Raw genomic sequence first — 24,190 nt, forward strand, 5'->3', positions numbered from 1 at the left:
GATGTTAATATATTAATAAAACAAGATTAAACGCTGCGAGCAGGGTAAGAACCTGCGCGGGAATATCCCGCTGGATTTCTAGTCCAACGCCCTAATCACTCGGTCATCACAGCTTCTCCGCTAGTAACTTGTGGTTCACAGACTTTGTCTCTTTAGTAATAATTTGAAAAATAGACAAGCATAATTTTAAAAAATACATAAGCAACTGATATTGATGGGAAAGATGTAATAATTAGAATTTAAAATGTATTCTGGATTAGAAGTCCAGTGCGCTATCCATTGCGCCACGAAGTCTCGCAACTTTTAATAGAAACAGATCTTTTTCCATATTTCGTACTATCAAATTCTTGAAAATATTATGAGCTGCATTGGCCGGGAATCGAACCCGGGCCTCCCGCGTGGCAGGCGAGAATTCTACCACTGAACCACCAATGCTCGTTCGCGGTAGTCTATCTTTTCACTCTCGACTGCATTTTAATGTTTTTACCTTAAATAAAACAAAATTAAACTCTGCGAGCAGGGCTCGAACCTCCGTGAGAATATCCCGCTGGATTTCAAGTCCAACGCCTTAAGAACTCGGCTATCACAGTTACTACGTTAGTGATTTGTGGTTCAATGTTCATATGTTTACAAAATTAAATGCTGCGAGCAGGGTTCGAACCTGCGCGGGAATATCCCATTGGATTTCAAGTCCAACGCCTTAACCACTCGGCCATCACAGCTTCTACTTTAGTAACTTTTGGTATACAGATTTTATCTCTTTAATAAAATTTAAAAAATACATAAGCAACGGATATTGACCGGAAAGATGTAATAATTAGAAATTAAAATGTATTCGCATAAATGAACACCACCTTCCCCGGGACTCGAACCCGGAACCTCTGGATTAAAAGTCCAGCGCGCTATCCATTGCGCCACAAAGACTCGCTAGGTTTAATCGAATCCCGATCTCCCGCGTGGCAGGCGAGAAATCTACCACTGAAACACCATTGCTCGTTGCGCAATAGGTTATCTTTTCACTCTCGATTGCATTTTGATGTTCATATATTAATAAAACAAGATTAAACGCTGCGAGCAGGGTAAGAACCTGCGCGGGAATATCCCGCTGGATTTCTAGTCCAACGCCCTAATCACTCGGTCATCACAGCTTCTCCGCTAGTAACTTGTGGTTCATAGACTTTGTCTTTTTAGTAATAATTTGAAAAATAAATAAGCATAATTTTAAAAAATACATAAGCAACGGATATTGATGGGAAAGATGTATTAATTAGAATTTAAAATGTATTCTTGATTAGAAGTCCAGTGCGCTATCCATTGCTCCACGAAGTCTCGCAACTTTTATTAGAAAACAGAACATTTTCCATATTTCGTACCATGAATTATTATCAAATTCTTGAATATATTATGAGTTGCATTGGCCGGGAATCAAACCCGGGCCTCCCGCGTGGCAGGCGAGAATTCCACCACTGAACCACCAATGCTCGTTCGCGGAAGGTTATCTTTTCACTCTCGACTGCATTTTAATGTTTTACCTTAAATAAAACAAAATTAAACCCTGCGAGCAGGGCTCGAACCTCCGTGAGAATATCCCGCTGGATTTCAAGTCCAACGCCTTAAGAACTCGGCCATCACAGTTACTACGTTAGTGATTTGTGGTTCAATGTTTATATGTTTAGAAAATTAAACGCTGCGAGCAGGGTTCGAACCTGAGCGGGAATATCCCATTGGATTTCAAGTCCAACGCCTTAACCACTCGGCCATCACAGCATCTACTTTAGTAACTTTTGGTATACAGATTTTATCTCTTTAGTAAAATTTAAAAAATACATAAGCAACGGATATTGACGGGAAAGATGTATTAATTAGAATTTAAAATGTATTCGCATAAATGAACACCATCTTCGCCGGGACTCGAACCAGGAACCTCTGGATTAGAAGTCCAGCGCGCTATCCATTGCGCCACGAAGACTCGCAAGGTTTAATCGAATCCCGATCTCCCGCGTGGCAGGCAAGGAATCTACCACTGAAACACCAATGCTCGTTGCGCAATAGGTTATCTTTTCACTCTCGATTGCATTTTGATGTTCATATGTTAATAAAACAAGATTAAACGCTGCGAGCAGGGTACGAACCTGCGCGAGAATATCCCATTGGATTTCAAGTCCAACGCCTTAACCACTCGGCCATCACAGATTCTACTTTAGTAACTTTTGGTATACAGATTTTATCTCTTTAGTAAAATTTAAAAAATACATAAGCAACGGATATTGACGGGAAAGATGTAATAATTAGAATTTAAAATGTATTCGCATAAATGAACACCATCTTCGCCGGGACTCGAACCCGGAACCTCTGGATTAAAAGTCCAGCGCGCTATCCATTGCGCCACTCGCAAGGTTTAATCGAATCCCGATCTCCCGGGTGGCAGGCGAGAAATCTACCACTGAAACACCATTGCTCGTTGCGCAATAGGTTATCTTTTCACTCTCGATTGCATTTTGATGTTAATATATTAATAAAACAAGATTAAACGCTGCGAACAGGGTAAGAACCTGCGCGGGAATATCCCGCTGGATTTCTAGTCCAACGACCTAATCACTCGGTCATCACAGCTTCTCTGCTAGTAACTTGTGGTTCACAGACTTTGTCTCTTTAGTAATGATTTGAAAAATAGATAAGCATAATTTTAAACACCATTGCTCGTTGCGCAATAGGTTATCTTTTCACTCTCGATTGCATTTTGATGTTAATATATTAATAAAACAAGATTAAACGCTGCGAGCAGGGTAAGAACCTGCGCGGGAATATCCCGCTGGATTTCTAGTCCAACGACCTAATCACTCGGTCATCACAGCTTCTCTGCTAGTAACTTGTGGTTCACAGACTTTGTCTCTTTAGTAATGATTTGAAAAATAGATAAGCATAATTTTAAAAAATACATAAGCAACGTATATTGATGGGAAAGATGTATTAATTAGAATTTAAAATGTATTCTTGATTAAAAGTCCAGTGCGCTATCCATTGCTCCACGAAGTCTCGTAACTTTTATTAGAAAACAGAACATTTTCCATATTTCGTACCATGAATTATAAATTCTTGAATATATTATGAGCTGCATTGGCCGGGAATCGAACCCGGGCCTCCCACGTGGCAGGCGAGAATTCTACCACTGAACCACCAATGCTCGTTCGCGGTAGGTTATCTTTTCACTCTCGACTGCATTTTAATGTTTTTACCTTAAATAAAACAAAATTAAACCCTGCGAGCAGGACTCGAACCTCCGTGAGAATATCCCGCTGGATTTCAAGTCCAACGCCTTAAGAACTCGGCCATCACAGTTACTACGTTAGTGATTTGTGGTTCAATGTTCATTACAAAATTAAACGCTGCGAGCAGGGTTCGAACCTGCGCGGGAATATCCCATTGGACTTCAAGCCCAACGCCTTAACCACTCGGCCATCACAGCTTCTACTTTAGTAACTTTTGGCATGCAGATTTTATCTCTTTGGTAAAATTTAAAAAATACATAAGCAACGGATATTGGCGGGAAAGATGTATTAATTAGAATTTAAAATGTATTCGCATAAATGAACACCACCTTCGCCGTGACTCGAACCCGGAACCTCTGGATTAGAAGTCCAGCGCGCTATCCATTGGGCCACGAAGACTCGCAAGGTTTAATCGAATCCCGATCTCCCGCGAGGGCAGGCGAGAAATCTACCACTGAAACCCCAATGCTCGTTGCGCAATAGGTTATCTTTTCACTCTCGACTGCATTTTGATGTTCATATGTTAATAAAACAAGATTAAACGCTGCGAGCAGGGTACGAACCTGCGCGGGAATATCCCGCTGGATTTCAAGTCCAACGCCTTAATCACTCGGTCATCACAGCTTCTCCGCTAGTAACTTGTGGTTCACAGACTTTGTCTCTTTAGTAATAATTTGAAAAATAGACAAGCATAATTTTAAAAAATACATAAGCAACGGATATTGATGGGAAAGATGTATTAATTAGAATTTAAAATGTATTCTGGATTAGGAGTCCAGTGCGCTATCCATTGCGCCACGAAGTCTCGCAACTTTTAATAGAAAACAGATCTTTTTCCATATTTCGTACCATGAATTATTATCAAATTTTTTGAAAATATTATGAGCTGCATTGGCCGGGAATCGAACCCGGGCCTCCCGCGTGGCAGGCGAGAATTCTACCACTGAACCACCAATGCTCGTTCGCGGTAGGTTATCTTTTCACTCTCGACTGCATTTTAATGTTTTTACCTTAAATAAAACAAAATTAAACCCTGCGAGCAGGGCTCGAACCTCCGTGAGAATATCCCGCTGGATTTCAAGTCCAACGCCTTAAGAACTCAGCCATCACAGTTACTACGTTAGTGATTTGTGGTTCAATGTTCATATGTTTACAAAATTGAACGCTGCGAGCAGGGTTCGAACCTGCTCGGGAATATCTCATTGGATTTCAAGTCCAACGCCTTAACCACTCGGCCATCACAGCATCTACTTTAGTAACTTTTGGTATACAGATTTTATCTCTTTAGTAAAATTTAAAAAATACATAAGCAACGGATATTGACGGGAAAGATGTATTAATTAGAATTTAAAAATGTATTCGCATAAATGAACACCATCTTCGCCGGGACTCGAACCAGGAACCTCTGGATTAGAAGTCCAGCGCGCTATCCATTGCGCCACGAAGACTCGCAAGGTTTAATCGAATCCCGATCTCCCGCGTGGCAGGCAAGGAATCTACCACTGAAACACCAATGCTCGTTGCGCAATAGGTTATCTTTTCACTCTCGATTGCATTTTGATGTTCATATGTTAATAAAACAAGATTAAACGCTGCGAGCAGGGTACGAACCTGCGCGAGAATATCCCATTGGATTTCAAGTCCAACGCCTTAACCACTCGGCCATCACAGATTCTACTTTAGTAACTTTTGGTATACAGATTTTATCTCTTTAGTAAAATTTAAAAAATACATAAGCAACGGATATTGACGGGAAAGATGTAATAATTAGAAATTAAAATGTATTCGCATAAATGAACACCACCTTCCCCGGGACTCGAACCCGGAACCTCTGGATTGAAAGTCCAGCGCGCTATCCATTGCGCCACGAAGACTCGCTAGGTTTAATCGAATCCCGATCTCCCGCGTGGCAGGCGAGAAATCTACCACTGAAACACCATTGCTCGTTGCGCAATAGGTTATCTTTTCACTTTCGATTGCATTTTGATGTTCATATATTAATAAAACAAGATTAAACGCTGCGAGCAGGGTAAGAACCTGCGCGGGAATATCCCGCTGGATTTCTAGTCCAACGCCCTAATCACTCGGTCATCACAGCTTCTCCGCTAGTAACTTGTGGTTCATAGACTTTGTCTTTTTAGTAATAATTTGAAAAATAAATAAGCATAATTTTAAAAAATACATAAGCAACGGATATTGATGGGAAAGATGTATTAATTAGAATTTAAAATGTATTCTTGATTAGAAGTCCAGTGCGCTATCCATTGCTCCACGAAGTCTCGTAACTTTTATTAGAAAACAGAACATTTTCCATATTTCGTACCATGAATTATTATCAAATTCTTGAATATATTATGAGCTGCATTGGCCGGGAATCGAACCCGGGCCTCCCGCGTGGCAGGCGAGAATTCTACCACTGAACCACCAATGCTCGTTCGCGGTAGGTTATCTTTTCACTCTCGACTGCATTTTAATATTTTTACCTTAAAATAAAACAAAATTAAACCCTGCGAGCAGGATTCGAACCTCCGTGAGAATATCCCGCTGGATTTCAAGTCCAACGCCTTAAGAACTCGGCCATCACAGTTACTACGTTAGTGATTTGTGGTTCAATGTTCATATGTTTATAAAATTAAACGCTGCGAGAAGGGTTCGAACCTGCGCGGGAATATCCCATTGGATTTCAAGCCCAACGCCTTAACCCCTCGGCCATCACAGCTTCTACTTTAGTAGCTTTTGGCATACAGATTTTATCTTTTTGGTAAAATTTAAAAAATACATAAGCAACGGCTATTGGCGGGAAAGATGTATTAATTAGAATTTAAAATGTATTCGCATAAATGAACACCACCTTCGCCGTGACTCGAACCCGGAACCTCTGGATTAGAAGTCCAGCGCGCTATCCATTGGGCCACGAAGACTCGCAAGGTTTAATCCAATCCCGATCTCCCGCGTGGCAGGCGAGAAATCTACCACTGAAACCCCAATGCTCGTTGCGCAATAGGTTATCTTTTCACTCTCGACTGCATTTTGATGTTCATATGTTAATAAAACAAGATTAAACGCTGCGAGCAGGGTACGAACCTGCGCGGGATTATCCCATTGGATTTCAAGTCGACGCCTTAACCACTCGGCCATCACAGCTTCTACTTTAGTAACTTTTGGTATACAGATTTTATCTCTTTAGTAAAATTTAAAAAATACATAAGCAACGGATATTGACGGGAAAGATGTATTAATTAGAATTTAAAATGTATTCGCATAAATGAACACCATCTTCGCCGGGACTCGGACCCGGAACCTCTGGATTAGAAGTCCAGCGCGCTATCCATTGCGCCACGAAGACTCGCGAGGTTTAATCAATTCCCGATCTCCCGCGTGGCAGGCGAGGAATCTACCACTGAAACACCAATGCTCGTTGCGCAATAGATTATCTTTTCACTCTCGATTGCATTTTGATGTTCATATGTTAATAAAACAAGATTAAACGCTGCGAGCAGGGTACGAACCTGCGCGGGAATATCCCATTGGATTTCAAGTCCAACGCCTTAATCACTCGGTCATCACAGCTTCTCCGCTAGTAACTTGTGGTTCACAGACTTTGTCTCTTTAGTAATAATTTAAAAAATAGACAAGCATAAATTTAAAAAATACATAAGCAACGGATATTGATGGGAAAGATGTATAATTAGAATTTAAAATGTATTCTGGATTAGAAGTCCAGTGCGCTATCCATTGCGCCACGAAGTCTCGCAACTTTTAATAGAAAACAGATCTTCTTCCATATTTCGTACCATGAATTATTATCAAATTTTTTGAAAATATTATGAGCTGCATTGGCCGGGAATCGAACCCGGGCCTCCCGCGTGGCAGGCGAGAATTCTACCACTGAACCATCAATGCTCGTTCGCGGTAGGTTATCTTTTCACTCTCGACTGCATTTTAATGTTTTTACCTTAAATAAAACAAATTTAAACCCTGCGAGCAGGGCTCGAACCTCCGTGAGAATATCCCGCTGGATTTCAAGTCCAACGCCTTAAGAACTCGGCCATCACAGTTACTACGTTAGTAATTTGTGGTTCAATGTTCATATGTTTACAAAATTAAACGCTGCAAGCAGGGTTCGAACCTGCGCGGGAATATCCCATTGGATTTCAAGTCCAACGCCTTAACCACTCGGCCATCACAGCATCTACTTTAGTAACTTTTGGTATACAGATTTTATCTCTTAAGTAAAATTTAAAAAATACATAAGCAACGGATATTGGCGGGAAAGATGTATTAATTAGAATTTAAAATGTATTCGCATAAATGAACACCATCTTCGCCGTGACTCAAACCCGGAACCTCTGAATTAGAAGTCCAGCGCGCTATCCATTGGGCCACGAAGACTCGCAAGGTTTAATCGAATCCCGATCTCCCGCGTGGCAGGCGAGAAATCTACCACTGAAACCCCAATGCTCGTTGCGCAATAGGTTATCTTTTTACTCTCGATTGCATTTTGATGTTCATATGTTAATAAAACAAGATTAAACGCTGCGAGCAGGGTACGAACCTGCGCGGGAATATCCCGCTGGATTTCAAGTCCAACGCCTTAATCACTCAGTCATCACAGCTTCTCCGCTAGTAACTTGTGGTTCACAGACTTTGTCTCTTTAGTAATAATTTGAAAAATAGACAAGCATAATTTTAAAAAATACATAAGCAACGGATATTGATGGGAAAGATGTATTAATTAGAATTTAAAATGTATTCTGGATTAGAAGTCCAGTGCGCTATCCATTGCGCCACGAAGTCTCGCAACTTTTAATAGAAAACAGATCTTTTTCCATATTTCGTACCATGAATTATTATCAAATTCTTGAAAATATTATGAGCTGCATTGGCCGGGAATCGAACCCGGGCCTCCCGCGTGGCAGGCGAGAATTCTACCACTGAACCACCAATGCTCGTTCGCGGTAGGTTATCTTTTCACTCTCGACTGCATTTTAATGTTTTTACCTTAAATAAAACAAAATTAAACCCTGCGAGCAGGGCTCGAACCTCCGTGAGAATATCCCGCTGGATTTCAAGTCCAACGCCTTAAGAACTCGGCCATCACAGTTACTACGTTAGTGATTTGTGGTTCAATGTTCATATGTTTACAAAATTAAAGGCTGCGAGCAGGGTTCGAACCTGCGCGGGAATATCCCATTGGATTTCAAGTCCAACGCCTTAACCACTCGGCCATCACAGCTTCTACTTTAGTAACTTTTGGTATACAGATTTTATCTCTTTAGTAAAATTTAAAAAATACATAAGCAACGGATATTGACGGGAAAGATGTATTAATTAGAATTTAAAAATGTATTCGCATAAATGAACACCATCTTCGCCGGGACTCGAACCAGGAACCTCTGGATTAGAAGTCCAGCGCGCTATCCATTGCGCCACGAAGACTCGCAAGGTTTAATCGAATCCCGATCTCCCGCGTGTCAGGCAAGGAATCTACCACTGAAACACCAATGCTCGTTGCGCAATAGGTTATCTTTTCACTCTCGATTGCATTTTGATGTTCATATGTTAATAAAACAAGATTAAACGCTGCGAGCAGGGTACGAACCTGCGCGAGAATATCCCATTGGATTTCAAGTCCAACGCCTTAACCACTCGGCCATCACAGATTCTACTTTAGTAACTTTTGGTATACAGATTTTATCTCTTTAGTAAAATTTAAAAAATACATAAGCAACGGATATTGACGGGAAAGATGTAATAATTAGAAATTAAAATGTATTCGCATAAATGAACACCACCTTCCCCGGGACTCGAACCCGGAACCTCTGGATTGAAAGTCCAGCGCGCTATCCATTGCGCCACGAAGACTCGCTAGGTTTAATCGAATCCCGATCTCCCGCGTGGCAGGCGAGAAATCTACCACTGAAACACCATTGCTCGTTGCGCAATAGGTTATCTTTTCACTTTCGATTGCATTTTGATGTTCATATATTAATAAAACAAGATTAAACGCTGCGAGCAGGGTAAGAACCTGCGCGGGAATATCCCGCTGGATTTCTAGTCCAACGCCCTAATCACTCGGTCATCACAGCTTCTCCGCTAGTAACTTGTGGTTCATAGACTTTGTCTTTTTAGTAATAATTTGAAAAATAAATAAGCATAATTTTAAAAAATACATAAGCAACGGATATTGATGGGAAAGATGTATTAATTAGAATTTAAAATGTATTCTTGATTAGAAGTCCAGTGCGCTATCCATTGCTCCACGAAGTCTCGTAACTTTTATTAGAAAACAGAACATTTTCCATATTTCGTACCATGAATTATTATCAAATTCTTGAATATATTATGAGCTGCATTGGCCGGGAATCGAACCCGGGCCTCCCGCGTGGCAGGCGAGAATTCTACCACTGAACCACCAATGCTCGTTCGCGGTAGGTTATCTTTTCACTCTCGACTGCATTTTAATATTTTTACCTTAAAATAAAACAAAATTTAACCCTGCGAGCAGGATTCGAACCTCCGTGAGAATATCCCGCTGGATTTCAAGTCCAACGCCTTAAGAACTCGGCCATCACAGTTACTACGTTAGTGATTTGTGGTTCAATGTTCATATGTTTACAAAATTAAACGCTGCGAGAAGGGTTCGAACCTGCGCGGGAATATCCCATTGGATTTCAAGCCCAACGCCTTAACCACTCGGCCATCACAGCTTCTACTTTAGTAGCTTTTGGCATACAGATTTTATCTTTTTGGTAAAATTTAAAAAATACATAAGCAACGGCTATTGGCGGGAAAGATGTATTAATTAGAATTTAAAATGTATTCGCATAAATGAACACCACCTTCGCCGTGACTCGAACCCGGAACCTCTGGATTAGAAGTCCAGCGCGCTATCCATTGGGCCACGAAGACTCGCAAGGTTTAATCGAATCCCGATCTCCCGCGTGGCAGGCGAGAAATCTACCACTGAAACCCCAATGCTCGTTGCGCAATAGGTTATCTTTTCACTCTCGACTGCATTTTGATGTTCATATGTTAATAAAACAAGATTAAACGCTGCGAGCAGGGTACGAACCTGCGCGGGATTATCCCGCTGGATTTCAAGTCCAACGCCTTAATCACTCGGTCATCACAGCTTCTCCGCTAGTAACTTGTGGTTCACAGACTTTGTCTCTTTAGTAATAATTTGAAAAATAGACAAGCATAATTTTAAAAAATACATAAGCAACGGATATTGATGGGAAAGATGTATTAATTAGAATTTAAAATGTATTCTGGATTAGAAGTCCAGTGCGCTATCCATTGCGCCACGAAGTCTCGCAACTTTCAATAGAAAACAGATCTTTTTTCATATTTCGTACCATGAATTATTATCAAATTCTTGAAAATATTATGAGCTGCATTGGCCGGGAATCGAACCCGGGCCTCCCGCGTGGCAGGCGAGAATTCTACCACTGAACCACCAATGCTCGTTCGCGGTAGGTTATCTTTTCACTCTCGACTGCATTTTAATGTTTTTACCTTAAATAAAACAAAATTAAACCCTGCGAGCAGGGCTCGAACCTCCGTGAGAATATCCCGCTGGATTTCAAGTCCAACGCCTTAAGAACTCGGCCATCACAGTTACTACGTTAGTGATTTGTGGTTCAATGTTCATATGTTTACAAAATTAAACGCTGCGAGCAGGGTTCGAACCTGCGCGGGAATATCCCATTGGATTTCAAGTCGACGCCTTAACCACTCGGCCATCACAGCTTCTACTTTAGTAACTTTTGGTATACAGATTTTATCTCTTTAGTAAAATTTAAAAAATACATAAGCAACGGATATTGACGGGAAAGATGTATTAATTAGAATTTAAAATGTATTCGCATAAATGAACACCATCTTCGCCGGGACTCGGACCCGGAACCTCTGGATTAGAAGTCCAGCGCGCTATCCATTGCGCCACGAAGACTCGCGAGGTTTAATCAATTCCCGATCTCCCGCGTGGCAGGCGAGGAATCTACCACTGAAACACCAATGCTCGTTGCGCAATAGATTATCTTTTCACTCTCGATTGCATTTTGATGTTCATATGTTAATAAAACAAGATTAAACGCTGCGAGCAGGGTACGAACCTGCGCGGGAATATCCCATTGGATTTCAAGTCCAACGCCTTAATCACTCGGTCATCACAGCTTCTCCGCTAGTAACTTGTGGTTCACAGACTTTGTCTCTTTAGTAATAATTTAAAAAATAGACAAGCATAAATTTAAAAAATACATAAGCAACGGATATTGATGGGAAAGATGTATAATTAGAATTTAAAATGTATTCTGGATTAGAAGTCCAGTGTGCTATCCATTGCGCCACGAAGTCTCGCAACTTTTAATAGAAAACAGATCTTCTTCCATATTTCGTACCATGAATTATTATCAAATTTTTTGAAAATATTATGAGCTGCATTGGCCGGGAATCGAACCCGGGCCTCCCGCGTGGCAGGCGAGAATTCTACCACTGAACCATCAATGCTCGTTCGCGGTAGGTTATCTTTTCACTCTCGACTGCATTTTAATGTTTTTACCTTAAATAAAACAAATTTAAACCCTGCGAGCAGGGCTCGAACCTCCGTGAGAATATCCCGCTGGATTTCAAGTCCAACGCCTTAAGAACTCGGCCATCACAGTTACTACGTTAGTAATTTGTGGTTCAATGTTCATATGTTTACAAAATTAATCGCTGCAAGCAGGGTTCGAACCTGCGCGGGAATATCCCATTGGATTTCAAGTCCAACGCCTTAACCACTCGGCCATCACAGCATCTACTTTAGTAACTTTTGGTATACAGATTTTATCTCTTTAGTAAAATTTAAAAAATACATAAGCAACGGATATTGGCGGGAAAGATGTATTAATTAGAATTTAAAATGTATTCGCATAAATGAACACCATCTTCGCCGTGACTCAAACCCGGAACCTCTGAATTAGAAGTCCAGCGCGCTATCCATTGGGCCACGAAGACTCGCAAGGTTTAATCGAATCCCGATCTCCCGCGTGGCAGGCGAGAAATCTACCACTGAAACCCCAATGCTCGTTGCGCAATAGGTTATCTTTTTACTCTCGATTGCATTTTGATGTTCATATGTTAATAAAACAAGATTAAACGCTGCGAGCAGGGTACGAACCTGCGCGGGAATATCCCGCTGGATTTCAAGTCCAACGCCTTAATCACTCGGTCATCACAGCTTCTCCGCTAGTAACTTGTGGTTCACAGACTTTGTCTCTTTAGTAATAATTTGAAAAATAGACAAGCATAATTTTAAAAAATACATAAGCAACGGATATTGATGGGAAAGATGTATTAATTAGAATTTAAAATGTATTCTGGATTAGAAGTCCAGTGCGCTATCCATTGCGCCACGAAGTCTCGCAACTTTTAATAGAAAACAGATCTTTTTCCATATTTCGTACCATGAATTATTATCAAATTCTTGAAAATATTATGAGCTGCATTGGCCGGGAATCGAACCCGGGCCTCCCGCGTGGCAGGCGAGAATTCTACCACTGAACCACCAATGCTCGTTCGCGGTAGGTTATCTTTTCACTCTCGACTGCATTTTAATGTTTTTACCTTAAATAAAACAAAATTAAACCCTGCGAGCAGGGCTCGAACCTCCGTGAGAATATCCCGCTGGATTTCAAGTCCAACGCCTTAAGAACTCGGCCATCACAGTTACTACGTTAGTGATTTGTGGTTCAATGTTCATATGTTTACAAAATTAAACGCTGCGAGCAGGGTTCGAACCTGCGCGGGAATATCCCATTGGATTTCAAGTCCAACGCCTTAACCACTCGGCCATCACAGCTTCTACTTTAGTAACTTTTGGTATACAGATTTTATCTCTTTAGTAAAATTTAAAAAATACATAAGCAACGGATATTGACGGGAAAGATGTAATAATTAGAAATTAAAATGTATTCGCATAAATGAACACCACCTTCCCCGGGACTCGAACCCGGAACCTCTGGATTAAAAGTCCAGAGCCCTATCCATTGCGCCACGAAGACTCGCAAGGTTTAATCGAAACCCGATCTCCCGCGTGGCAGGCGAGAAATCTACCACTGAAACACCATTGCTCGTTGCGCAATAGGTTATCTTTTCACTCTCGATTGCATTTTGATGTTCATATATTAATAAAACAAGATTAAACGCTGCGAGCAGGGTAAGAACCTGCGCGGGAATATCCCGCTGGATTTCTAGTCCAACGCCTTAATCACTCGGTCATCACAGCTTCTCCGCTAGTAACTTGTGGTTCATAGACTTTGTCTTTTTAGTAATAATTTGAAAAATAGATAAGCATAATTTTAAAAAATACATAAGCAACGGATATTGATGGGAAAGATGTATTAATTAGAATTTAAAATGTATTCTTGATTAGAAGTCCAGTGCGCTAGACATTGCTCCACGAAGTCTCGCAACTTTTATTAGAAAACAGAACATTTTCCATATTTCGTACCATGAATTATTATCAAATTCTTGAATATATTATGAGTTGCATTGGCCGGGAATCGAACCCGGGCCTCCCGCGTGGCAGGCGAGAATTCTACCACTGAACCACCAATGCTCGTTCGCGGTAGGTTATCTTTTCACTCTCGACTGCATTTTAATGTTTTTACCTTAAATAAAACAAAATTAAACCCTGCGAGCAGGGCTCGAACCTCCGTGAGAATATCCCGCTGGATTTCAAGTCCAACGCCTTAAGAACTCGGCCATCACAGTTACTACGTTAGTGATTTGTGGTTCAATGTTCATATGTTTACAAAATTAAACGCTGCGAGCAGGGTTCGAACCTGCGCGGGAATATCCCATTGGATTTCAAGTCCAACGCCTTAACCACTCGGCCATCACAGCTTCTACTTTAGTAACTTTTGGTATACAGATTTTATCTCTTTGGTAAAATTTAAAAAATACATAAGCAACGGATATTTACGGGAAAGATGTATTAATTAGAATTTAAAATGTATTCACATAAATGAACACCATCTTCGCCGGGACTCGGACCCGGAACCTCTGGATTAGAAGTCCAGCGCGCTATCCATTGCGCCACGAAGACTCGCGAGGTTTAATCAATTCCCGATCTCCCGCGTGGCAGGCGAGGAATCTACCACTGAAACACCAATGCTCGTTGCGCAATAGATTATCTTTTCACTCTCGATTGCATTTTGATGTTCATATGTTAATAAAACAAGATTAAACGCTGCGAGCAGGGTACGAACCTGCGCGGGAATATCCCATTGGATTTCAAGTCCAACGCCTTAATCACTCGGTCATCACAGCTTCTCCGCTAGTAACTTGTGGTTCACAGACTTTGTCTCTTTAGTAATAATTTAAAAAATAGACAAGCATAAATTTAAAAAATACATAAGCAACGGATATTGATGGGAAAGATGTATAATTAGAATTTAAAATGTATTCTGGATTAGAAGTCCAGTGTGCTATCCATTGCGCCACGAAGTCTCGCAACTTTTAATAGAAAACAGATCTTCTTCCATATTTCGTACCATGAATTATTATCAAATTTTTTGAAAATATTATGAGCTGCATTGGCCGGGAATTGAACCCGGGCCTCCCGCGTGGCAGGCGAGAATTCTACCACTGAACCATCAATGCTCGTTCGCGGTAGGTTATCTTTTCACTCTCGACTGCATTTTAATGTTTTTACCTTAAATAAAACAAATTTAAACCCTGCGAGCAGGGCTCGAACCTCCGTGAGAATATCCCGCTGGATTTCAAGTCCAACGCCTTAAGAACTCGGCCATCACAGTTACTACGTTAGTAATTTGTGGTTCAATGTTCATATGTTTACAAAATTAATCGCTGCAAGCAGGGTTCGAACCTGCGCGGGAATATCCCATTGGATTTCAAGTCCAACGCCTTAACCACTCGGCCATCACAGCATCTACTTTAGTAACTTTTGGTATACAGATTTTATCTCTTTAGTAAAATTTAAAAAATACATAAGCAACGGATATTGGCGGGAAAGATGTATTAATTAGAATTTAAAATGTATTCGCATAAATGAACACCATCTTCGCCGTGACTCAAACCCGGAACCTCTGAATTAGAAGTCCAGCGCGCTATCCATTGGGCCACGAAGACTCGCAAGGTTTAATCGAATCCCGATCTCCCGCGTGGCAGGCGAGAAATCTACCACTGAAACCCCAATGCTCGTTGCGCAATAGGTTATCTTTTTACTCTCGATTGCATTTTGATGTTCATATGTTAATAAAACAAGATTAAACGCTGCGAGCAGGGTACGAACCTGCGCGGGAATATCCCGCTGGATTTCAAGTCCAACGCCTTAATCACTCGGTCATCACAGCTTCTCCGCTAGTAACTTGTGGTTCACAGACTTTGTCTCTTTAGTAATAATTTGAAAAATAGACAAGCATAATTTTAAAAAATACATAAGCAACGGATATTGATGGGAAAGATGTATTAATTAGAATTTAAAATGTATTCTGGATTAGAAGTCCAGTGCGCTATCCATTGCGCCACGAAGTCTCGCAACTTTTAATAGAAAACAGATCTTTTTCCATATTTCGTACCATGAATTATTATCAAATTCTTGAAAATATTATGAGCTGCATTGGCCGGGAATCGAACCCGGGCCTCCCGCGTGGCAGGCGAGAATTCTACCACTGAACCACCAATGCTCGTTCGCGGTAGGTTATCTTTTCACTCTCGACTGCATTTTAATGTTTTTACCTTAAATAAAACAAAATTAAACCCTGCGAGCAGGGCTCGAACCTCCGTGAGAATATCCCGCTGGATTTCAAGTCCAACGCCTTAAGAACTCGGCCATCACAGTTACTACGTTAGTGATTTGTGGTTCAATGTTCATATGTTTACAAAATTAAACGCTGCGAGCAGGGTTCGAACCTGCGCGGGAATATCCCATTGGATTTCAAGTCCAACGCCTTAACCACTCGGCCATCACAGCTTCTACTTTAGTAACTTTTGGTATACAGATTTTATCTCTTTAGTAAAATTTAAAAAATACATAAGCAACGGATATTGACGGGAAAGATGTAATAATTAGAAATTAAAATGTATTCGCATAAATGAACACCACCTTCCCCGGGACTCGAACCCGGAACCTCTGGATTAAAAGTCCAGAGCCCTATCCATTGCGCCACGAAGACTCGCAAGGTTTAATCGAAACCCGATCTCCCGCGTGGCAGGCGAGAAATCTACCACTGAAACACCATTGCTCGTTGCGCAATAGGTTATCTTTTCACTCTCGATTGCATTTTGATGTTCATATATTAATAAAACAAGATTAAACGCTGCGAGCAGGGTAAGAACCTGCGCGGGAATATCCCGCTGGATTTCTAGTCCAACGCCTTAATCACTCGGTCATCACAGCTTCTCCGCTAGTAACTTGTGGTTCATAGACTTTGTCTTTTTAGTAATAATTTGAAAAATAGATAAGCATAATTTTAAAAAATACATAAGCAACGGATATTGATGGGAAAGATGTATTAATTAGAATTTAAAATGTATTCTTGATTAGAAGTCCAGTGCGCTAGACATTGCTCCACGAAGTCTCGCAACTTTTATTAGAAAACAGAACATTTTCCATATTTCGTACCATGAATTATTATCAAATTCTTGAATATATTATGAGTTGCATTGGCCGGGAATCGAACCCGGGCCTCCCGCGTGGCAGGCGAGAATTCTACCACTGAACCACCAATGCTCGTTCGCGGTAGGTTATCTTTTCACTCTCGACTGCATTTTAATGTTTTTACCTTAAATAAAACAAAATTAAACCCTGCGAGCAGGGCTCGAACCTCCGTGAGAATATCCCGCTGGATTTCAAGTCCAACGCCTTAAGAACTCGGCCATCACAGTTACTACGTTAGTGATTTGTGGTTCAATGTTCATATGTTTACAAAATTAAACGCTGCGAGCAGGGTTCGAACCTGCGCGGGAATATCCCATTGGATTTCAAGTCCAACGCCTTAACCACTCGGCCATCACAGCTTCTACTTTAGTAACTTTTGGTATACAGATTTTATCTCTTTGGTAAAATTTAAAAAATACATAAGCAACGGATATTTACGGGAAAGATGTATTAATTAGAATTTAAAATGTATTCACATAAATGAACACTATCTTCGCCGTGACTCGAACCCGGAACCTCTGGATTAGGAGTCCAGCGCGCTATCCATTGCGCCACGAAGACTCGCAAGGTTTAATCGAATCCCGATCTCCCACGTGACAGGCGAGAAATCTACCACTAAAACCCCAATGCTCGTTGCGCAATAGGTTATCTTTTCACTCTCGGTGAAAATGGGTTGTGAAAATGAAATATGTGACTGGACTTGCACAAACTCACGGTGTCCATACCCTGGGGACTGGGCCATAAGTAGGGCTGGGAATTATTTAATTAGTTAAACAATTTTTAGGTGGGTAATAATAGTCATGATTTATTTTAACCATTCATCGGTACGGTACCGATTAATGGTTAAAATAAATCATGACTGACTGGCGGTACCACACATGTTTTCTCCTAATCTAATATGTTTTACATCCATATGTGAAAAATTAACTCACAACAATCCTATTTTAGTGAACTTCAATTTCAAACGATGTCACTGTGCTCTCAATTTTGTAGCAGGAAATTTTTGATATATTTGCAAAAAATCATTACTAATGAAAGAAATTAATACAATATTTTTCAATTGCTGCATTTGCAATCGAATGTCAACGAGCGGATGAGCCTATTGCGATTTGCGACAACTGGGGGCTAGGAGGATCTGGAGTTTTCTGGTTTGGCAATTGCATTCCTGGCCCACTGACAGTTTTTTGTTTATCCCTTGACAAGGCACGATACATTATAAATACCTGACATTTTTACTATTTTTGTCCAGTGTTTGTGTTTTTACTATTTTGGTGATGAGATGACAGGACGTTTTCCAATTTTCATATGTGAAACCTATTCGCCATTTCAGTTCGGCCTTTTTCCAGGTTCTTCGGTGACATAAACCCCAGAGGCACTAAGTCGAAAAAAAGTAAAGGCAAAGATGTTTATGCAAAAGTAATCGGCCTTGCAAGAAGAGTGAATCTATCACAGGCGTTATATGTGCCGTTGTTAGAAGTTGATGTTTAAGTAAACTCTGGTGGTGTTACTGCAGCTTACATCACTTTTGACCAGGGGTGAAAACTCGATCAAATTCTCACATGCCTTTGATTGAGTTTCTCAAGTTCGAGTTCATTACCCTGGTCAGGGGTTTGAGTTCATGTATTTGATAGCGTTTTTCGAAGTTCGAGTTCGCAGCCCTGCTTTTGGCTAATCGATTAATTTGATAAAAAATGATTTAGCTGTGTGTTGGGTGTGAAGTCTGGATAATTTTAAACAAACTCTGCCCCGTGATCTTCTTCAACCACAAAATTTCTGGCTTCCACTCATGTCTATCATCTCGCACATTTGCAAATATATGACTCCGTCTCCTGCTCAAGACTCCTTCAAAATATGAATTAAAACTCTTGACTCCCTGATCTTTTAAGATTTGACTGCTGCTATGCTAGCTGCTTTAGTGTAACTTTTTGTCCAGTTTTATAATTTTAACATTTTCGAATTTGCAACTTCTGCAAACTCTGCTCCTAGCTCATGAGCTTTCCAGTCAAACTCTATTCATAAGTGTGGATAAACTCCGACTATGATTAACTCTATAGACTCTGGAAGCTTCAAAATTTAGAACTCCCACTCATGCTCCTACCAAAATCCTCAAACTCCCGCTCTTCGACTCCACGCCCCTTGAAATCTTATTTTGAAAATTATCTTGCAAAATTAACTTTAGAATTTGTCATCTTTGAAACTCTTGCCATAGCTACAAAATAGGTTGCATGATATTTCCCAAAATTTTCATTTTGAAACATTATAATTAAAGTAAAGTGCAAAAAATCGTGAAATTCTTACAATAGTCTCGTTATTATGTCACGTTTGCCAGCGTCTCATAGCCTGGTATCCAGAAATTTGATATCAAAATAAGTTTGTCAACTAAACAACCCAGTCCTAAAACGTTTTCTTGTTTGACTTTATTTGAATCTATTGAGATAAATAAATAGACCTTGAAATGTATAGACCAGATTTCTAACAAGTGCCGATAGAAACTCAATTTTGATCCATTACATACAGAATTCCTATGTCCTACAAGAACTTGTGCCCTCATTTTATTGCATGGATAGCCTTCAACGTCTCCTAATAGGTGTTTAAATTTGACTGCAGACCATAAATTTTCTGAAATTTCTTTCGAAACTGTTTTACAAGCCTTATAGGCATTCAGTGTGTATTCATGGTTTGATAAAAATATCAATTGTTATAAAATGATTTTCGATTCCAGAATCTCGTTTTTTTTATTTTAACTGTAATATTCTGTGTGTTTACTGTTGTGTCGTGCCAGTAAATAGCTTTGCTACTCTCGTAGTGGTTCGGTCATCGCGAGTGAGAAATTACCATCATGCTAGTATTGTATGGTACTACTGTCGGGCAAGGTAGCTGCCATCGAGATAGTAATTTTATTTACTATTTTAAGGTAAAAAATATTACTACTGGTAGTATTTTAGTAGTAAAAAAGTAATATTTTTTACAGTTTTATATTAATTTTTTGTTACCATCAATCTCTGTAAATTTACTGAAAATACTGTTAATAATACTACTGATTGGGCCTGTAAATTTTTTTACATGAGCCAGTATTTTTGCTGCCATTTTTTTTAGTAAATTTGGAAAAAAAATTTTAACAGAGTAGAAACCCCGACCCTACTTTCAACCAATCGTATCGCTCCAACTACCCAGACAAACAAACCAAACCAGACGACCTTTAACCCGGTCTCCACTAAATCAGACTCCAGCATCCCTCTCACTACGATTTTTATAGTAGTTGGATCTGTGATAGTATTAGTAATAGCTGTTGCAATTGGAGTTGTCGTTTATTGGAAAAAGAGGTGAAATGAATTTTCTGCACTCCTCCACCCACCTTTTATATCTCAACTAACCCTTAGTTTTCGTTGCAGACAAGGCCACGAGGAAAGTATTGCAATGTCGACCTCAATCCATGTGTACGCAGAGATTGGCGAACCGGTAGATGAGGAAGGATATCTGTCACCAATGTCAAACCCCAACATAATAATTCAAATACCGAGTGTGGAGGAGGCTTACGCTGATCCTGATTATATTGTCCCAGACAATATTCCACCACTCCTATACCATATTTCATGTATGATAGTTTACAGCCACCAAGAGCACCACCCAACCCTACTGTATCTTCAAATCCCCACTCTTCTCATCAAATACCAAGTGTCCAAGGCGTTTATGACGAACCCGATTATGCCCCAACAGAAAATATCACTGCTCCGTCCATATACGATGATACTGGCCCACCAGATAATATCACTGCCCCGTCTATATACGATGATACTGCCCCACCTATATTCGATGAAACTGCGACACCTATTACCCTCTCCGATTATGATGATATCATATAGACGTAATTGCTTCTTCTGTAGAATTCAGTAACTATGAAAATCCCCTGTTAGGAAGAACTTTATTTAAAAAGTGTAGAAAATGTGTGTCTTACTTCTTTTATGTCATGTAATCACAATTTAAATTTTTCATCGATAATTTGATGAGGTATTTTGTTCATTTCAATCTCTGTGATTTACAGAGTATTTCAACCATGACTAAACAATTACTGACATTGAGCTTTTAGAAGAATTAATTTTTGAATTATGTTACACGTTACGAGTCAAACAAATTCTTGTATTGCTAAAACTGGGTCGCCTGAAAATCCTTTTGGGTTACTTTTTTCAACAAAATTCTAAAATTTATGGATTTTTTTTCTAGTAATTACTTTGTTAATTTTTTATTTTATATATAAGCATCGCTCAGTAAATTTATATACATATGGAAAGCATCACGGCGTAAAACGTAAAAACCTGGCGGCATCTTTTTTGCGAAGTGAAACCATACCGCTAGTTTGAAAACTTGCTCATGTCTGACAAGCGCAGCTTTCTCACTTTGAGATAAAAAAAAAAGTTAGAAGTTAATTGCATTCAATTATTTACTCCAATTTGCTGTTGTTTGTCTGTTTACTTTTTCTATTATTGTATGTCAGAGAACCAAAATAAATGATTGATTGATTTGTGTTTGAAGTTCCACCCTTCTTCTTTACATCTGATTGCTTTTACTGCAGCAGTGTTTTTGTCATAAGATGTTTCAATCTTTAAGTCTGAATAAGGCTCTAAACTCGGTGAAGTGTTTCATTTGACTCCGAATAGCTGATTTCGCGGCCAAGTTGGGTATAAATTTAGAATCTGACAATACCTTGACTAAACAGTTTGGCTCTGACAATGCATTAGCTAAACAAGTCGACTCCGACAAAGCCTTAGCTAAACAATTCGATTCGGACAACACTTTGGCTAATCAGTTTGACTCTGACAAATGCCTTGGCTAAACAGCTTGACTCGGACAAGACCTTGGCTAAACAATTCGACTCTGACAAGCCCTTGGCTAAACAGCTTGACTCGGACAAGACCTTGGCTAAACAGTTCGACTCTGACAATGCCTTGACTGAACGATTTGAGTCCGCCAAGGCCTTGGCTAAACAATGTCAATCCGACAAGGATCTGTTTTACAATTTGACTCGAAAGAAGCCTTGGCTAAACAGCTTGACTCCAAAGAAGCCTTGGCTAAACAATTTGACTCAGACTCGGATACAAATTTCAATTCCTAGCTTTAGACTTGCTGCTGCGTCTCAAATACCAGCGAAAAAACATCAAACTCTTGACTTTTCAGCCCTGCTTCGAATCAAGTTTTATTGAGTGTATTTGTTTTATTTCACATAATTAGATTTTGATTTTTTCATTGAAATTGAGTTAAATAATTTGTTCATTGTAAGCTTTGTGATTTCTAGAATAATCCAACCATATCCAACCTAATCAATTTGTCTTATCCATTCGCCAATTACCTTACTGAGTCGCCAACTGTCTCAGGGGTGAGTGAGAAAAAAAACATTTTTAACTTGTGTAACATTTTTAACTTTAAATAAAATATTCATACAAATGGCTTCCATAGGCGCCCGACAACCGTGACTATTCTCAATGCATTCCTGATAAGTGCGGCATGCCCGTAGTTATAAGAACGAAACTTTTAGAATGTAAATGAATTTTTGAATGAACGGGATTACACCTGTACGTTCGTTCTGCGTTGCTGATATAGTAAAGGTGGCCTTCAATTTCTCAACTAATTTGAGTGTAGACTGAAGTTCCGCTGTGAAAACAAAAAAAATTTGCGGTTATAGTCCCCTTTTTAACGGAAATGATATATTTTTTTAAAAAATAAACAGAATATTAGTTGTAACGATTACACGATCTCGATACGCCGATATGCGAGACAACTAAAGAATCAGTAAAGTCGTGAAGCGAGCATAAGATTTAAGATAAAGGCACGTCAAAACGATATGACGTGACCAGAAAACTTTGAGTGAATATTAAAGTTGACATTTTCAGCTTGCAGGGTTGCGCAGACCAAAAAAAGCAAGGAATATGAAAACTCTTTCACTAATGTGGCATATCGATCGTGTGGCAAAACAAGCGTTTTAGATTACGATAGATATGGTGAAAAATATAAATGATTGTAAGATTAAAGAAGAGAAAAACCCGATCATTATAAAAAATTACACCAAGTTTAAAAAAACTGCTCTCAAGCAGGTTACGTTATCTGGTGAATAATACCGCTCTTTCCAATTTTAATTGCCATGTCAGAAGCTCTTGACAAATTGACCTGTCAAATGATCAGTTAACAGCTTTTTCCCGATAATTTTAAGCTTTAGGCAACATACACCATGTTTCGCAAAATGTAAAATATGGCAGCAAATTTTAAACTATCTATTATTGTAATTCTCTACCGGGACCAATGTGTGCAGAGCCCCAGAAACAAACAGCAGGAATGTTTTACGACTCATTAACAAAATCGTTAAATTTTGTAACCGTATCATTACTAAATAGAAAAGTAATGCTTATTAACTGACAAACACGAAATTCTGGCATCATGGCCCTAATATGGACATGCGCCGAAATGAGGTCGGTTGGGCTCAGGCCATAATTTTATTCTGATTTTCCTTATTTTAGTTTTATTACGAGTTCGAGGACTGTCTGTGTTAGCCAAGTGAATATACCCCCTTGTCCATAGGTTTCAGTCCCTTTATACAACTTGATGTAAAATAGGCGAACGAAATTAGCGACCTCTATTTTGATACGCACACTTCTGGAGCACCCATAATGTTACCGGTAATGACATTGTTAGACTGTTCGACTTGCATGTTTTTCTTCACGGCTGGTTGGTATACCAGTCTCAAAATTTACACTAAACTCAAGATTTATACCAAAATAAAGCCAATCTGAAAATATTTCCCAAAATATATTAAAGTATTAATTTGCTATTAGATTAGGGCAACTCTTTACTGGGTAAAGAGATAAGAAGATAAAGGAAGAGTAAGAAGATAAAGGAAAAGAAAAGACAGCAACAATGATGAATTACTCAGCCGCCGTTTCGTACCACCTGATACAGAAGAATCATCCACGTAAAGCAGAAGCTCAAGAACACGGACTCTGTTTCTCAAAGCTGAGCAGGACCTGGATGTCGCCGGAATAATGGAGATTCTCCAAAACAACGTAACCACAATGGAGTACTGCAAACACATAAACGGACTCTTCAAAGGTCGAAAAGAGGCACATGGATTTTGATGTTTGCTGCCACAGAAAATCCAAGTGCAAGCAGCAGAGAAAAGTTCTTGCATTCTACCAGTGGCTAAATATGAACAAAAGACACACTGATCTCCGTCACTTTGCCTAGCGATGCTCCAATTCGGATA

At 39.7% G+C, this 24,190-nt stretch overlaps 32 non-coding genes across 32 annotated transcripts; all 32 read right to left on the minus strand.

Annotated features, from left to right (window-relative positions):
* Positions 1 to 364: 364 nt before the first annotated feature.
* Positions 365 to 435, minus strand: Trnag-gcc (transfer RNA glycine (anticodon GCC)). Its single transcript has one exon. It is a non-coding gene; the product is annotated as a tRNA-Gly (tRNA).
* A 205-nt stretch (positions 436 to 640) lies between these two features.
* On the minus strand, positions 641 to 722 carry Trnas-uga (transfer RNA serine (anticodon UGA)). Its single transcript has one exon. It is a non-coding gene; the product is annotated as a tRNA-Ser (tRNA).
* Positions 723 to 1,896: 1,174 nt separating this feature from the next.
* Positions 1,897 to 1,969, minus strand: Trnar-ucu (transfer RNA arginine (anticodon UCU)). Its single transcript has one exon. It is a non-coding gene; the product is annotated as a tRNA-Arg (tRNA).
* A 1,144-nt stretch (positions 1,970 to 3,113) lies between these two features.
* Positions 3,114 to 3,184, minus strand: Trnag-gcc (transfer RNA glycine (anticodon GCC)). The gene has a single exon. It is a non-coding gene; the product is annotated as a tRNA-Gly (tRNA).
* Positions 3,185 to 4,156: 972 nt separating this feature from the next.
* On the minus strand, positions 4,157 to 4,227 carry Trnag-gcc (transfer RNA glycine (anticodon GCC)). The gene has a single exon. It is a non-coding gene; the product is annotated as a tRNA-Gly (tRNA).
* A 417-nt stretch (positions 4,228 to 4,644) lies between these two features.
* Positions 4,645 to 4,717, minus strand: Trnar-ucu (transfer RNA arginine (anticodon UCU)). The gene has a single exon. It is a non-coding gene; the product is annotated as a tRNA-Arg (tRNA).
* A 353-nt stretch (positions 4,718 to 5,070) lies between these two features.
* Positions 5,071 to 5,143, minus strand: Trnae-uuc (transfer RNA glutamic acid (anticodon UUC)). Its single transcript has one exon. It is a non-coding gene; the product is annotated as a tRNA-Glu (tRNA).
* A 486-nt stretch (positions 5,144 to 5,629) lies between these two features.
* On the minus strand, positions 5,630 to 5,700 carry Trnag-gcc (transfer RNA glycine (anticodon GCC)). Its single transcript has one exon. It is a non-coding gene; the product is annotated as a tRNA-Gly (tRNA).
* An 842-nt stretch (positions 5,701 to 6,542) lies between these two features.
* Positions 6,543 to 6,615, minus strand: Trnar-ucu (transfer RNA arginine (anticodon UCU)). Its single transcript has one exon. It is a non-coding gene; the product is annotated as a tRNA-Arg (tRNA).
* A 486-nt stretch (positions 6,616 to 7,101) lies between these two features.
* Positions 7,102 to 7,172, minus strand: Trnag-gcc (transfer RNA glycine (anticodon GCC)). Its single transcript has one exon. It is a non-coding gene; the product is annotated as a tRNA-Gly (tRNA).
* Positions 7,173 to 7,377: 205 nt separating this feature from the next.
* Positions 7,378 to 7,459, minus strand: Trnas-uga (transfer RNA serine (anticodon UGA)). The gene has a single exon. It is a non-coding gene; the product is annotated as a tRNA-Ser (tRNA).
* A 688-nt stretch (positions 7,460 to 8,147) lies between these two features.
* Trnag-gcc (transfer RNA glycine (anticodon GCC)) lies at positions 8,148 to 8,218 on the minus strand. Its single transcript has one exon. It is a non-coding gene; the product is annotated as a tRNA-Gly (tRNA).
* A 205-nt stretch (positions 8,219 to 8,423) lies between these two features.
* On the minus strand, positions 8,424 to 8,505 carry Trnas-uga (transfer RNA serine (anticodon UGA)). The gene has a single exon. It is a non-coding gene; the product is annotated as a tRNA-Ser (tRNA).
* A 130-nt stretch (positions 8,506 to 8,635) lies between these two features.
* Trnar-ucu (transfer RNA arginine (anticodon UCU)) lies at positions 8,636 to 8,708 on the minus strand. Its single transcript has one exon. It is a non-coding gene; the product is annotated as a tRNA-Arg (tRNA).
* A 353-nt stretch (positions 8,709 to 9,061) lies between these two features.
* Trnae-uuc (transfer RNA glutamic acid (anticodon UUC)) lies at positions 9,062 to 9,134 on the minus strand. Its single transcript has one exon. It is a non-coding gene; the product is annotated as a tRNA-Glu (tRNA).
* Positions 9,135 to 9,620: 486 nt separating this feature from the next.
* Trnag-gcc (transfer RNA glycine (anticodon GCC)) lies at positions 9,621 to 9,691 on the minus strand. The gene has a single exon. It is a non-coding gene; the product is annotated as a tRNA-Gly (tRNA).
* A 976-nt stretch (positions 9,692 to 10,667) lies between these two features.
* Positions 10,668 to 10,738, minus strand: Trnag-gcc (transfer RNA glycine (anticodon GCC)). The gene has a single exon. It is a non-coding gene; the product is annotated as a tRNA-Gly (tRNA).
* Positions 10,739 to 11,153: 415 nt separating this feature from the next.
* On the minus strand, positions 11,154 to 11,226 carry Trnar-ucu (transfer RNA arginine (anticodon UCU)). Its single transcript has one exon. It is a non-coding gene; the product is annotated as a tRNA-Arg (tRNA).
* Positions 11,227 to 11,712: 486 nt separating this feature from the next.
* Positions 11,713 to 11,783, minus strand: Trnag-gcc (transfer RNA glycine (anticodon GCC)). Its single transcript has one exon. It is a non-coding gene; the product is annotated as a tRNA-Gly (tRNA).
* Positions 11,784 to 11,988: 205 nt separating this feature from the next.
* On the minus strand, positions 11,989 to 12,070 carry Trnas-uga (transfer RNA serine (anticodon UGA)). Its single transcript has one exon. It is a non-coding gene; the product is annotated as a tRNA-Ser (tRNA).
* A 688-nt stretch (positions 12,071 to 12,758) lies between these two features.
* On the minus strand, positions 12,759 to 12,829 carry Trnag-gcc (transfer RNA glycine (anticodon GCC)). The gene has a single exon. It is a non-coding gene; the product is annotated as a tRNA-Gly (tRNA).
* Positions 12,830 to 13,034: 205 nt separating this feature from the next.
* Positions 13,035 to 13,116, minus strand: Trnas-uga (transfer RNA serine (anticodon UGA)). Its single transcript has one exon. It is a non-coding gene; the product is annotated as a tRNA-Ser (tRNA).
* Positions 13,117 to 13,804: 688 nt separating this feature from the next.
* On the minus strand, positions 13,805 to 13,875 carry Trnag-gcc (transfer RNA glycine (anticodon GCC)). Its single transcript has one exon. It is a non-coding gene; the product is annotated as a tRNA-Gly (tRNA).
* A 205-nt stretch (positions 13,876 to 14,080) lies between these two features.
* On the minus strand, positions 14,081 to 14,162 carry Trnas-uga (transfer RNA serine (anticodon UGA)). The gene has a single exon. It is a non-coding gene; the product is annotated as a tRNA-Ser (tRNA).
* Positions 14,163 to 14,291: 129 nt separating this feature from the next.
* On the minus strand, positions 14,292 to 14,364 carry Trnar-ucu (transfer RNA arginine (anticodon UCU)). Its single transcript has one exon. It is a non-coding gene; the product is annotated as a tRNA-Arg (tRNA).
* Positions 14,365 to 14,850: 486 nt separating this feature from the next.
* Trnag-gcc (transfer RNA glycine (anticodon GCC)) lies at positions 14,851 to 14,921 on the minus strand. Its single transcript has one exon. It is a non-coding gene; the product is annotated as a tRNA-Gly (tRNA).
* A 205-nt stretch (positions 14,922 to 15,126) lies between these two features.
* Trnas-uga (transfer RNA serine (anticodon UGA)) lies at positions 15,127 to 15,208 on the minus strand. The gene has a single exon. It is a non-coding gene; the product is annotated as a tRNA-Ser (tRNA).
* A 688-nt stretch (positions 15,209 to 15,896) lies between these two features.
* Trnag-gcc (transfer RNA glycine (anticodon GCC)) lies at positions 15,897 to 15,967 on the minus strand. Its single transcript has one exon. It is a non-coding gene; the product is annotated as a tRNA-Gly (tRNA).
* A 205-nt stretch (positions 15,968 to 16,172) lies between these two features.
* On the minus strand, positions 16,173 to 16,254 carry Trnas-uga (transfer RNA serine (anticodon UGA)). The gene has a single exon. It is a non-coding gene; the product is annotated as a tRNA-Ser (tRNA).
* A 688-nt stretch (positions 16,255 to 16,942) lies between these two features.
* Trnag-gcc (transfer RNA glycine (anticodon GCC)) lies at positions 16,943 to 17,013 on the minus strand. Its single transcript has one exon. It is a non-coding gene; the product is annotated as a tRNA-Gly (tRNA).
* Positions 17,014 to 17,218: 205 nt separating this feature from the next.
* On the minus strand, positions 17,219 to 17,300 carry Trnas-uga (transfer RNA serine (anticodon UGA)). Its single transcript has one exon. It is a non-coding gene; the product is annotated as a tRNA-Ser (tRNA).
* A 129-nt stretch (positions 17,301 to 17,429) lies between these two features.
* On the minus strand, positions 17,430 to 17,502 carry Trnar-ccu (transfer RNA arginine (anticodon CCU)). Its single transcript has one exon. It is a non-coding gene; the product is annotated as a tRNA-Arg (tRNA).
* Between the last annotated feature and the right edge of the window lie 6,688 nt (positions 17,503 to 24,190).

The sequence above is a fragment of the Styela clava genome, chromosome 3 (assembly GCF_964204865.1).
Source record: "Styela clava chromosome 3, kaStyClav1.hap1.2, whole genome shotgun sequence".
NCBI classification, from domain to species: Eukaryota; Metazoa; Chordata; class Ascidiacea; order Stolidobranchia; family Styelidae; genus Styela; species Styela clava.